Here is a 13,184-nt window from a genome sequence, read left to right as displayed (position 1 = left end):
GGGCTGGTGGATTCGAACTGCTGACCTTTCGGTTAGCAGCCGAGCTCTTAACCACTGTGCCACCAGGGCTCCATTTGGTTAAGTATCAAATGAATTTTAATTTTTCCATCGTATAGATGGTTTATCATTTACCACATCCTGGTTTTGGAGATTTAACTTGGTTCCAGTGCTTTGATATCACAAATAACATTGCAGCAAACCAAACCTTCCTTAGTTAATTCTTTGCACACCCTGATTTTTTTTTTTTCCATAGGGCAAATTCCTGGACATAAAGTCACTCAGCAAAAGGTACCTACAGCTGTCGGGCCCATTTGTATTGGGTGGAACTATTCGCTTCATACTTGGAAGGCTTTTGGTTGGAATTGCTAAATGGATCACCAGAAAGATTGTATCAATTTACATTCTCATGGATTAGGTGTGTTTTTCTGTTTTGTTTTGTTTTTACTCTTTGCGAAACTGACAATTAGATAGCTGGGGGTGGGGAGTGTGTGGGAAAAGTTCTTGTATTCTCTTGCAAATGGCATGGCCAGCCTTCGGTCTTTACTGAGTCAAGTCTGTTTGCTCTACTGCTTTTTACAATTGAGCAAGCACCTGGAAAGGAGAAGGTGAAACTAACCTATTGCAAAACAAAACAAACAAAAAAACTCCCGGGAGAAGGAAGGGGCCCGCCCGCATATTAGTCATTTCAGTCGGTCCTTTTCTGAGCACGGGAGAGCATTTGGTATTAATCCCTCCCCAGTCGCCTCTTGGAACTCCTGTCACCGTCAGAGGGCGGGCCTTGCTGTGTCAGGGCCGCTGGCTTCTCTCTGAACACCAAGCATAGCAGGCGGACGAGCCTGGCACCCCGCCTTGGGGGCCTCGGGCGCCAAGAGGTGACCGAACCGGCTGGGCCGGGCTTGAGTGGCTGCGCCGCGCACGTGACGCTCCCCGCGTGTCTTGGGGCCTCTGGGCGCCTGGAGCTGAAGTCAACATTTGCCTCTGGCAGGAAAATGAGCTTGTCAGGTTCCGTCTCCATCAGCCCCTCAACCCAGAGGCGCGGAGGCTACCCGTAGCGTTTTAAGTATCTCGCTCAGGAATCTGAAAGGCAAAGGTAAGTTATTTATCATTCAGAAGGACGAACGAGAGGCGTGACCTAGAAAGTCACACTGCCACTTTGTTGATTTTTAAAAGCTGCTGTTGAAAATAATAGATCATTGTGAGACTTCAGGGCTCTATTTACCTTCAAATTAGCGATTGACCTTCTGAACAGAAATTTGATTAATCTGGAGGGAATGGGGTCAAAGGGCCAGGGTTAAATACAAACCAAAAAACCAAACCCATTGCAGTCGAGCGGATTCCGACTCGTGCGACACTATAGGACAGACTAGAACTGCCCCCAAACAGGGTTACCTACACTGTAATCTTTACGGAAGCAGACTGCGGCATCTTTCTCCCTGCAGAGCAGCTAGTGGGTTCGAACCGCAGACCTTCGGTTAGCAGGCGGGCGCTTAACCAATGTGCCACCAGGGCTCCCTCAGGGTTAAATATAGAAGGACAGGCAAGCTGCTGGAATAAAAAGCAAGTAAACCTAACTCCTGCCTGCTTGAAAAACAGTTGATTTCACATCTCTTTCGAGAGGGTGAGCAAAGGAAATGTTAAAATTGGGATTTAAGTTGAGACGAAAGTAATCTACATGAAACTGAAATACAATGAAAACAGTGCAACGCCTTCTGCTTTTGTCCTTTAACATTTCAAAAGCATTTCTGTGGTTTCACCAAGGAAAAATTCGTTATGTTCACTGCTTCAGTTTGAAATATGCTAGGTCAAATTTAAGAAATGATCACAGTTGGAATTTTCTAAGGCTTTCTAGACAAGACTGTTTTCGGTTTTGAAGGAGAATTGTTGACATTCTATGTATCTTCTGTATTAGTAAGATGACTCACTTCAGAATGTGATAAAAATGAGACATGCGAAATAATGAGTTACTGCGAATTGACTCTTAGATGTTTTTTGAGAGATTAAATTCCTTGCTAGAAGATTTAATAAAACAGACACACACAGATACAAGCATGCTTGTACCAGGGGCGGATTAACCAGTAAGCAAGGTATGTATGGGCTTACAGTAAGCAAGGAACGCCACGGGTTTAATTGTTGTTTATTTACTAATCTGTAGGGCACAATTTCACATCGTTGTTGTGGTGAAACCCATGTGAAATCGTGCCCTACAGATTAGTAAGTGAGCACAAGTAAACCCAGGTGTGCCTTGCTTACTGGGAAATCCGTCCCTGGCTCACACCATTGTGCTTTATTTTACATAATCAAATGTTCGAGAAAGTAGTATAAATATGTGATGTCACCGGTGTTTTCTTTTGGCAAATCCAGATTAATACTGAAGCTTAGCTATTGCAGGTCATTCAAAGTGTTATCCAACAGTGCAGTTAGTATAATATTCTATAATGAATATGCTTCAAATAAAGTATTTGCTATACGATTCGAAACATTGAACATTTATACAGAGTATGTGCATGAACCCTATATTTTGTGTCATTTTGATTTGCACAAAAATACATTTATTTCTGCATTGCATTTGATAAATGATGTTTTCTCACTAATTAATTTTGGTGGCAATATATACAACAGGTAAATGATGTGGTTTTTTTTTTAACTAAAACACGAAACGGTGTTTCTTTTAATTACTAATCCCCTTCTTGCTACTGTTTTCGAAATCCTGTTACATGCGTGGAGCCTGTAGTAATTTAGATTTCTCATTCTTGTGCTGTTTGTTTTCCATGATCCTTTGTGCAAGGCAAGGCAAGGCAAGCTGCACACACCAAGCAAACGCCCCGACGGGAGCCCACGCGAGGCTTTGCCGGCCACTCGCTCCTCCGCTCCAGGGACCTGTAGGGTCTTGCCCCCCATCCCAACTTCCCCGCCGGGTCCCGGAGACGTCACGTGGCGCGCCGGCCCCGCCTCCTGGTGACGTCAGCGCGCTCCTGCCGTCGCGCTGGAGAAAGGATGCTCTAGGCTGCGGTCCAGGTGGGCGGCCGGCTGCGCGATGCGGCAGTGCAGGTAAGGGGCGTCCTCCTGGCCCGTGGGCCTGCAGCCGGGCGGTGCCGCCCAGAGCCCGCGGGGTCTCTGGCTGCTGTGGCTCCGCTGCCCACAGCCGCCTGCTGCTGCCGCCGCCCGCACCAGGCGGAGGTGGCGCGTGGCAGGCCCACGCGTGACTTGGGTCCCCGCGTGCCCCTCCCTGGGAAGCGGGCAGAGGCCAGGCAGCAAGACAGGGGCCTCCTGCTCAGGAGGAAAACCATCTGGCATGTTGACAATACATGCATTATAAGGGGACAGAGAGGCTTTTAAAAGACGCCTGTCAACTGGTTTCCAACTGTCATTGTGCTTCTTAAATAATGGCACATTTACCAATTCTAACAGTGGCTTGCCGTCGATCGTTGGCCTAATTTTTTGGTGGGGAGTGGAAACTTCTTGGGTAGCAATTTAAGAGCTAGATGTGCAATCTAAATCGGTTTGCATTATTTTGCAAGATGATAGCATTTAAAAAAGATGCCAAATGGATTTTTTTTCCCTTCCAAGTGTTTTAAGTCAATTGAAAAATACCACTAGCCAATAAAATAAGATAAAATAAGATGCAGCCTCCAGGGATGACCCGCAAGTGTAAGAGAGAGTGAATCGGCTACATCTTTAGGAACAAAATGGTCTTTAGAGGGGGCGGCTGGTGCAGAGGACACCAAAACCCCAAGAATTCCCAGCCCTCTTTTGGATTCCCTTGCTGAATAATTAGCTTGCTGAAAGAGGGGCTCGGTGACTCAGCGGCAGATGGAGGGGGTCAGGTGACTTTTCAGTTCTAGCATGGCAGGGGGTGGGATTCAAATGGATTCTTCAGAGGGTTCTGACCTGTGTTTACATTCCTTTCTCTGATTTAGAAGGATGCCCGTGGGCACCCTTAGGATTAAATATTAAAATATTCTTTTGTGTAAAATGTGACTCCGCTGGAAACTGTGGGGTCTGTACACTGGACTGGAACTCACCCTATTAAATAATGTGACCCACCAGCAACTTTGGGGCACAGCTGTCAAGCATTGTTACTTTAATCGATCATTGAAGAAGGCATTTCTTTCCAAGCGTTGGGTGTACCCTTGATTGCTGTTTTCTGCCTTTGGTCCTGGTTGGCTACAGGCATTAAGATCCCTGCCTCCCAACCCTCCTCCTCCTCCACCCCAACCTTAGAGTAAGGCGGAGACCTGTATTCTCCTCCTGGCTTTGCAGCTGTGCACCCTTGGATAAGTCGCTTTGTATCTGTGAGCATCCTGAAGGAGCAAAGTGATTTGGAGCAAGGTTTCTCAGCCTCACGATATTGACATTTGGGCTGGATCGTTCTCTGTGGTGGGGGCTGTCCTGCTGCTGTAGATGTTGAGCAGCATCCCTAGCTTTTACCCACTTGATGCCAGTAGCCCCTTTCCCCCCCTCTAGTTATGACAACCAAATAAGTCTCCAGACATTGCCAAATGCCCCTGGTGGGGGCAGAATCCACCCCCAGCCCCGTTTGAGAACCACTGGGCTAGATGTTCCTCTGGCTCCAGCATTGTAGAATTCATTTTTCTATGATTTGTTTGATGTTGAACCCGTGGTCAGAAATCCAGTTCCCTTTCGTAATATCATATATATTGGAAAATACAATGTGAAGGCCTTTTTATGCTGTAGTTTTCCAAATATAGCTTATGTCAAAAAGAGGAGGGCTGTTTGTCTGTGTGCCAGTTACAGTTGGGAAGCTGGCTTGGCAGAAAGGAGAGTGTTAGGGAAAGGAAAAAAAGCACTAGATGCAAGGTGTGAGGAGACCTGGCTGGGGTGGTCACTGTCTGTATTAACACTGTAGCTGGGATATGACCTAACAGCTGAGAGTCCACTTCTTCATCTGTAAGAGTGGGCGTAACTGTGCCCACTCGGGGGTGTTGTAAGGGTTAAATGAGCTAACATCTGGCGGTGGTGCAGAGTGTGGTGAGCCTAAGATGGAGGTGATGTCCACAATCACGAAGACAAGGCAAACGAAGCGGCTCACTTTCCCCAACCAGGATCACCCCCTCAAGGCAGTGGTGGCCACACACTTTAAGCACCAGTACAGGACTGGCTTTGACGCTTACTGGGGCGACTGTGGCTACATCCCTTCACTTTCAATATCACACATCATGTAGCTTCTGGAAAATTCCATGGCACACTCATGAGGTAATGAGTAGGGGAAAGAAATAACAATTTAATATTATTATAAGAATAGTTTTGGCATCTGAAAGGGCTTTGGGGGCTCCAGAGAGCATCCAGACCCCACTTTGAGAACCATGCTCTAGATCAATAATTTACCTTTAATAGCTCAGTTAAATGAGAGAGAGAGACAAAGAGATGAGGCCAATATGCCAAATAAGAACAGTTGTTGAATCTGATTGGTAATGTTCATTGGGCTCTTCTTGATCTTGTTCTGTGTGTTTGAAAATGTTTGCAATAAAAAGTCAACGACAGCAACAAAAACAATAGAAAAGAAATGAGGATTCCCTGGACCCCTCAGGTAGGGATTCTGATTCATAAGATCTGGGGTGAGGCCCTGGAGTCCCTGGGTCGTGCAGATGGTTAATGCACTCCACTGCTAACCAAAAGGTTGGAGGTTCGAGTCCGCCCAGAGGTGCCTTGGAAGAAAGGCCTGCTGATCTATTTCTGAAAAATCAGCTGTTGAAAACCCTCTGGAGCACAATTCTACTCTGACACACGTGGGGTCCCCATGAGTTGGAGTCGACTTGATGGTCACTGGTGGGTGGTGGGGTGAGATCTTGCGGGGGGCATTGTTAAGTTTGCTTCAGGTGCCCTGATCATCTGGGCCTGCGGCCTCACCTTCAGACTCTGCCCCAGAGGCCCCCACCTGTGCCAGCCCGAGGGGGTTCAGCGGAGGTGCGCCTCTGTTCCCCCACTCGCCCTCCTCATCGGCTCTGGTGTGTTGGCTGCACGGAGGGTCTTGTTATCAAACTTTTGCTTCCCCACATTTTCCATGGGTGGCTAGAGATAAACTCTCCTTTTTAAGGGCAGAGATGGGTTTGCTTTATAGGTCTTGATGAATCTTTTTAACCATTTGTTTTTCATTGAAATAGTAACACATATACATAGTGACAATTTCGAGCAGTATCAGGTTCTACAAAGGAAAGGAAGTCTCCTTCCCATTCTTGACCCCTTAATTCCCTTCCCCGAAGGCATCCACTGATACATTTCTGATAGGTTCTTCCAGAAAATGCCTGTGCACATACAGCCATCTGTAGAATGTATGTATCACTTTCTTCTTTTTGCTTTATTGAGATATAACTTACAGAGTATAATGCACGGATCTTAGCTCAGTTGGTTTTTGACAAACCAAGACAGAGAGCATTACCAGTGCCCAGAGTACTATCTTGCCCTCCTTTAGCCAAACTCTCTGGCAAGGTACAACCAGGGTTCTGATTTCTCTGAGCGGTTTACCTTTGCCTGTTCTTGAACTTCATATAAATGGAATCATACAGCACGTACAGTGTTATGTCTGACTTGTTTCACGCAGCACGATTTTGAGATCCGTCAGCGGTGTTGCGTGTAGCGGTAGGTCGTTCCATTTTCACGTAAATGGCACTTTTAGAAAAAGATGGGAGCGCTCAATCCACCCGGATTCTCTTCAGACTGTTGTTTGGAGACCATTTTGTGTCAGCGCACTCACAGTGTGTTCTGTAGTATGGAGGATACGGCAGTTTAATCAATCCCCTACTGATGCACATTTGGGTTAGTTGATCCTTTGTAATCGCTAATGATAGTATTATTCGAATGTGAAGACTCTAAAGAGGAGCACATCCTCCTGGGTTAATGAAATGAATGGGTTTTAGATGTTGGAAGTGAGGTTTCTTTCTGCTCCTGGAACACACCCACGCATTCCTGTCTTGCAGGGGTCTCTGAACTGCCTGTTCTCTGCTCATGCCTCACATGCTGACCTGCCCCAGGTCATTCATGTTCCAGTGTCACCTCTGAGTGGCCTTCCCTCATCAACCCACCCTGGCCTTCACTTGCCACTCTTGCATTTCCTCCAGAATATATTTCCCTCTGCAGTTAGAAAGCTCACTGAAGCCTTTGCTTGATGTCGGACGGGCCTTTGTGCGGTTCTTGAGAGCAGGCCCGGGCTGCTGGTCGGATTGAATTACAGTGGGAGACCAGAACCTTCCCTGTGAAGTGACTTTCACCCCTAAGGGGAGCATCCTGGGGGGCTGAGCTCAGGCCCCTAACCCACTCCAGAGAAGACTCAGCAGCAAAAGCAAGGGTCGTGAGGAGACAGCTGTGAGGTGGGTGCTCTCTGATGATAGTGTCAGGCTTCCCTCCATCTTCAGCAGTTTGGAGGCCCGGGGTAGGTTTTGGGTTTGGCTGAAGTGGGAATTGCACACAAATGCTTCATTTTGCTTCTCCCTTCGGGAACTCTGTTCCCTGCCCTGGTAGGCTGGGGCCTGCTGACTCATTTCTTGTGGCTGACACTGTTTCCCTTACTTGTGCTTGCTGTGGCGATTTTTACGAGTTCTTTCTATGGGTTGACTGTGTTTCTGTGCTCCTTGGTTCTTAATTTACCTTCTGTTTTTATATGGCTAAATGGGAAACTTATTTCTCACCCTCTCCCCCCAATTTTACCCGTGAAGGCGTTGGTTGGATTAAAAGGGCTTTGTGGTGAGCAGACGGGAGGTCCAACCACAATGACGACAGACGAATTATTTTTATTTTTCACTTAGTCATGCTTTCCACCAGTGCTAAGCCACCCACGGCCATGTGTAGGCGCAGATTATCCACTAAACCAGGTAAGCACACCTTTGATGTGGTGAAACCCATGTGAAACTGTTCGCTACAGATTAGTAAAGTAAGCACAAGTAAGCCTGTGCTTACCTTACTTATTGGGTCATCTGCCCCTGGCCATGTGCACATGGCAGCCTCCTTTCCCAGGAAGAGCTCATCAAGGCTACATTGAATGCCTCCCTGTACTTAACCTTTACAAAGTTGCTAGTCATAAATTTCTATTTACATTTTTTTTTTTAAATCCATGAGGGGGTGTACCTCATGTAAGCACAAAATAGATTGTTGTGGAGGAAGGCTTATCAGCAAATGTTCAACGGAAGGCCAGTCTGAGGAGGTCCCAGGAGAGGGAGGGAAATGGGGCAGGCTTCCCCACAGGATTGCCTTCAGCTACATTTTTCAGGGCCTTGTGAGCCTTCACCCACCTGGGAGGTTAGAGGGTAACTGGGCGTACCCTTTAATTGAGTTCTTTCCACACAGTTTAGGGGAAGAAAATGGCTGACAGTGTCCTCTCACAGGACACTGCCTCTCACCGAAGCAAGTAGCTCTTGGGGCCTGAGCTGACTAAGGCCTGCTTGGCTGTTGTCTGAGGAAGGGACCTTAGGGAGCCGACTGCCTGGGCTGGAATCCGGCTCCCCCCTTAGTATCTGTGTGGCTTGGGCACATGACTTAACCTCTCCCTGTGCCTCAGTTTGTTAATTGCCTGTTACATGGAGCTGAGGGTGACAGTGCTTAATTCACAGGGTGTTCAGGAGGCCTAAATGACATGGTCCATGTCCAGTGGTTAGGATGGGGCCCAGTGCACAGTAAGCCTTATACAAAGTTGTTGTTATTGTTAGTATTATCATCTATTATTATGGGAAGAGAGTCTCGGGGGAAATTCTAAATCATTGGCTCTTGGCAGCAGGAACACAGAAACCTCAGTGCCACCCCTCCACCCCCAGGATATGGGAACACTGAGTCCATTGTATCACCCGAGGCCACACACAGTCGGCCTCATCCCCTTTGCAGCTCGAAGACTGTGTTCCAAAATGTGACAAATAATTGCTTGGCCCTGGGGCCATAGGAACCATGCCATGGGGCGGGGGTGGGGGGGATGGTGGGCACGGTCCCACACCAGCCCTCCATGCTGTGTAAACCAGACTGTAGTTAGAGGAGCACCAGAGTGTGCTGGGGGGCCTGGAGGTGGGCCAAGGAGGAAGGAGGAGGAGGAAACAGGAAGTGTGCCTCCCCCATTTCTGTGTTAGGGGTTGGCTCCAGGCAGAACTTTGAAACAGGCAAAGTTTTAGTTCTCTTTCTGCATATTCTTTTTTTTTTTTGCCTTTTCTTCTGTTTTTATATAAGTGAGGTCATGAATATTTGTCCTTTTGTGATTGGTTTATTTCACTCAGCATAATGTCTTCCAGCTCCATCCATATTGTAGCATGTATCAAGACTTCATTTCTCCTACTGGCTGAGTAGTATTTCAATGTATGTATGTACTATATTTTGTTTATCCATGATGGGCATTTAGGTTGTTTCCACCTTTTGGCTATCGTAAATAGCCTGCACATTCTTTTGCTCTGAGCTTCCGTTAAGATTCTTGTTTGGTCCTGTGGCCCTTGGCCCTTCACCAGGTGGCCAGCAGTGGGCTCCTCTCACCATCAGTGTCCACCTGTCTTCTCCCTCTGGGGAGCCCAGCTTGGTGTCTGGAGGATGACCTGGAAGAGGTGAATGAATCATGGTCCCTCACCATGCTAAGGGTGTCTGCATTTTAAAAAGTCAGACTCCATTATCTCCAATGAATTTGAAATTCCTGGGGTTTCAAGCAAGGTGAAAAAAGTGAGGTGGAAAGTTTTGACTGGTATAGGAGCTGGCCTCCAAGATGGCTTCCGATGATCCTGCCTCCTGGTATTCGTGCCCATGTGGAGCCCTCTCCCACAGTGAACCCCTCAGGGCTGACTGTGTTATCAGTAGGATAGTGTGGAAGTGACAGTGTGTGACTTCCAAGCTAGGTTATAAAAAACTTTACTGCTTCTGCCTTTACTGCTTCTGTTGGATCACTTGCTCTGGAGGAAGCCAGCTGCCATGTTAGGAGGACACTCAAGCAGTTCTGTGGAGATGCCAGCATGGAGAGGAACAGGCCTCCCACCAACAGCCAGCCCCAGCTGGCCAGCCGTGTGTGAGTGAGCCACCTTGGAAGTGGATCCCCCAGCCCCAGTCAAGCCTTCAGTTGGCTGCATTCCCAGCCAACATCCTGACTGCAGCCTCTTGAGAGACCTCGAGCAGATGCCAGTTGTACCTAAGGACCTGCTTACAGGCACCATAGTGATTCAGATGTACAAGCCACACTTTTAAAAGTTGTGAAATATAGCAAACATGCCAAAAGGTACATAAAGCCTAAATGTACAAACAAACACCTGTGTCACCGTGACCCAGGTCAGGACGTAGAACGCCGCTGGCATCTTATGTCCCCTCTCCATCACTGTCCCGTCCTTCCTCCCAGAGAAAACTGCTCTCCCAACTCTATTGTATTTATCTCCCTGCTTTTCTTTATATTTTTACCAGTACGTTATACAGTCCCTAACATTATAGATCCTTCCACCTGTCTGTGAACATTATATAAATGGATCATGCAGTGTGTATTCTGTTGTGTCTGGATTATTTTTGTATTCTGCATTTAAGAGTTATCCATTGTGAAACCAATGACTCAAAGAAGAAACTAGTCTACAGGACTAATAATCTACAGGAACCATGGCTTCATCTACCCTGAGACCAGAAGAACTAGGTGGTTCCCAGCTACCACTACCAACCATTCTAATCAGGGCCACAGTAGATGGATCCTGATAGAATGGAAGAAAACTGTGGAACAGAACCTCGTATTCCTAAAAAAAAAAAAAAAGCAGACCTACTGGACTGGTTGAGACTGGAAGTCTCCCCCAGACTATTGCCCGGAGATACTCTTCAAACCTTGAACTGAAACTAACCCCTGAGGTCACCTTGTAGCTAAATAACAAATAGGCTAACAAAATAATGAATATCACCTGTAAGTACTGTGCTTCTTTAAAAAATTACCTATATGAGATCAAATGGTCAACAAGTACTTTAAAACAAAGATGAGGATGTAAGGGGGCAGGGAAACTAGATTCATGGAAATGGAACAACCAGAATGGAAAGAATGAGAATGTTCACTCATTGTGAAGAATGTAATCAATATTACTGAACAACTTGTGTAGAAATTGTTGAATAGGAACCTAAACTGCTGTGTAAACCTTCACTGAAAACACAATTAAAAAAAAAAGTCATCTCTTGCAAGCACATTTTAGGAAGTGCTTGAGTTAAAGGGTGGGTAGGAGGAGAGGCACTGAAGGTGACAGGAGTGGGCACCGGTGTGGGAGGGAATCACCCTTGCATCCCTCGGAAAGGGAGCAGTAGAGTTAAGAGGTTCTGGTGACCAAACTAACACAAAGTGATATTGAAAATCTGAACAGACCCGTAACAAGAGCAGAGATTGAAAAGGTCATAAAAAAACTCCTGACAAAAAAAGCCCTGGCCCAGAAGCCTTCACTGGAGAACTCTACCAAACATTCAGAGAAGAGCTTACATCAGTACTACTCAAACTATTTCAGAATGTAGAAAAGGAAGCGAAACTTCCGAATTCATTCTATGAAGCTAGCATAATGCTGATACCAAAACCAGGCAAAGATGCCACAAAAAAAAGAAAAAAAGAAAATTGCAGATCAATATCTCCCATGAATATAGATGCAAAAATTCTCAACAAAATTCTAGCCAATAGAATTCAATATAGTATCAAAAAAATAATACACCATGATGACCAAGTGGGATTCATACCAGGTATGCAAGGATAGTTCAACATTAGGAAATCAATCAACATAATCCACCACATAAGTAAAAGAATCACACGATCATCTCAATCGACGCAGAAAAGGCATTTGACAAGGTCCAACACCCATTCCTGATAAAGACTCTCAATAAAATAGGTATAGAAGGGAAATTCCTCAATAAAGGGCATCTATACAAAACCAACAGCCACCATAATTCTTAATGGAGAGAGGCTGAAAACATTCCCCTTGAGAACAGGAACAAGACAAGGATGCCCTTTATCACCACTCCTATTTAACCTTGTGCTGGAAGTCCTGACTAGAGCAATAAGGCAAGAAAAAGAAATAAAAGGCATCCAGATTGGTAATGAAGAAGTAAAACTGTCTCTATTTGCAGTTGATATGATACTATACATAGAAGACCCAAAAGACTCCATGAGAAAACTACTGGAACTAATAGAAGGATTCAGCAGAGTAGCAGGATACAAGATAAACATACAAAAATCCGTTGGATTCCTATACACCAATAAAGAGAACAACGAAAAGGAAATCAGAAAAACAGTACCATTTATAATAGCCCCTAAAAAAATAAAATACTTCAGAATAAATCTAACCAGGGTTGTAAAAGACCTATACAAAGAAAATTACAAAACACTACTGCAAGAAACCCAAAGGGATCTACATAAATGGAAAAATATACCATGCTCATGGATAGGTAGACTCAACATTGTGAAAATGTTAATTCTACCCAAAGCAATCTACAAATACAATACAATCCTGATCGAAATAACAACAACATTCTTCAAACAGATGGAAAAACTAATCATTAACTTTATATGAAAAGGAAAGAGGCCTCAGATAAGTAAAGCATTATTGAAGAAGAGGAATCAAGCAGGAGGACTTGTATTGCCTGACCTCAGAAGCTACTGTACAGCTATGGTAGTCAAAACAGCTTGGTGCTGGTACGACAGATACATTGAACAATAGAACAGAATTGAGAACCCAGATGTAAATCCTACGGTCATCTGATCTTCGACAAGCGCCCAAAGTCCATCAAATGGAGAAAAGAAAATAGGATCAATGCTAGACGCCCTAATACACGGCATTTCCAGGATACAGACCATAATTAACAACATACAAACTCCAGAAAAGAAGCTAGATAAGTGGGATCTTCTAAAAATTAGACACTTATGCTCATCAAAAGACTTCACCAAAAGAGTAAAAAGAGAACCTACAGACTGAGAAAAAATACTTGGATACTACAAATCCGACAAATGTCTAACCTCTAAAATCTATAGGAAAATCCAACACCTCTACAACAAAAAGACAAATAATCCAATTAAAAAGTGGGCAAAGGAAATGAACAGACACTTCACCAAAGAAGACATTCAAGTGGCTGACAGACACATGAGGAAATGCTCACGATCACTAGCCATTAGAGAAATGCAAATCAAAACCACAAGGAGATACCATCTCCCCCTAGCGTTAGCGGCATGAATAAAAAAAAACAGAAAATAACAAATGTTGGAGAGGCTGCAGGGAGGT

At 45.3% G+C, this 13,184-nt stretch overlaps 1 protein-coding gene across 1 annotated transcript in view; it reads left to right on the top strand.

The window, feature by feature from the left end:
* Positions 1-866: 866 nt before the first annotated feature.
* CLCN4 (chloride voltage-gated channel 4) overlaps positions 867-13,184 on the top strand; it is a 63,870-nt gene continuing 51,552 nt past the window's right edge. Inside the window, exons 1-2 of the mRNA XM_023740716.1 lie at positions 867-1,090; positions 2,786-3,048. The gene's annotated coding sequence lies outside the window, so the exon portion shown is untranslated. The remainder of the gene's footprint in view (positions 1,091-2,785; positions 3,049-13,184) is intronic.

Source organism: Trichechus manatus, unplaced genomic scaffold (assembly GCF_000243295.1).
Source record: "Trichechus manatus latirostris isolate Lorelei unplaced genomic scaffold, TriManLat1.0 scaffold00162, whole genome shotgun sequence".
NCBI classification, from domain to species: domain Eukaryota; kingdom Metazoa; phylum Chordata; class Mammalia; order Sirenia; family Trichechidae; genus Trichechus; species Trichechus manatus.
This window is presented reverse-complemented; position numbering and strand designations above follow the sequence as displayed.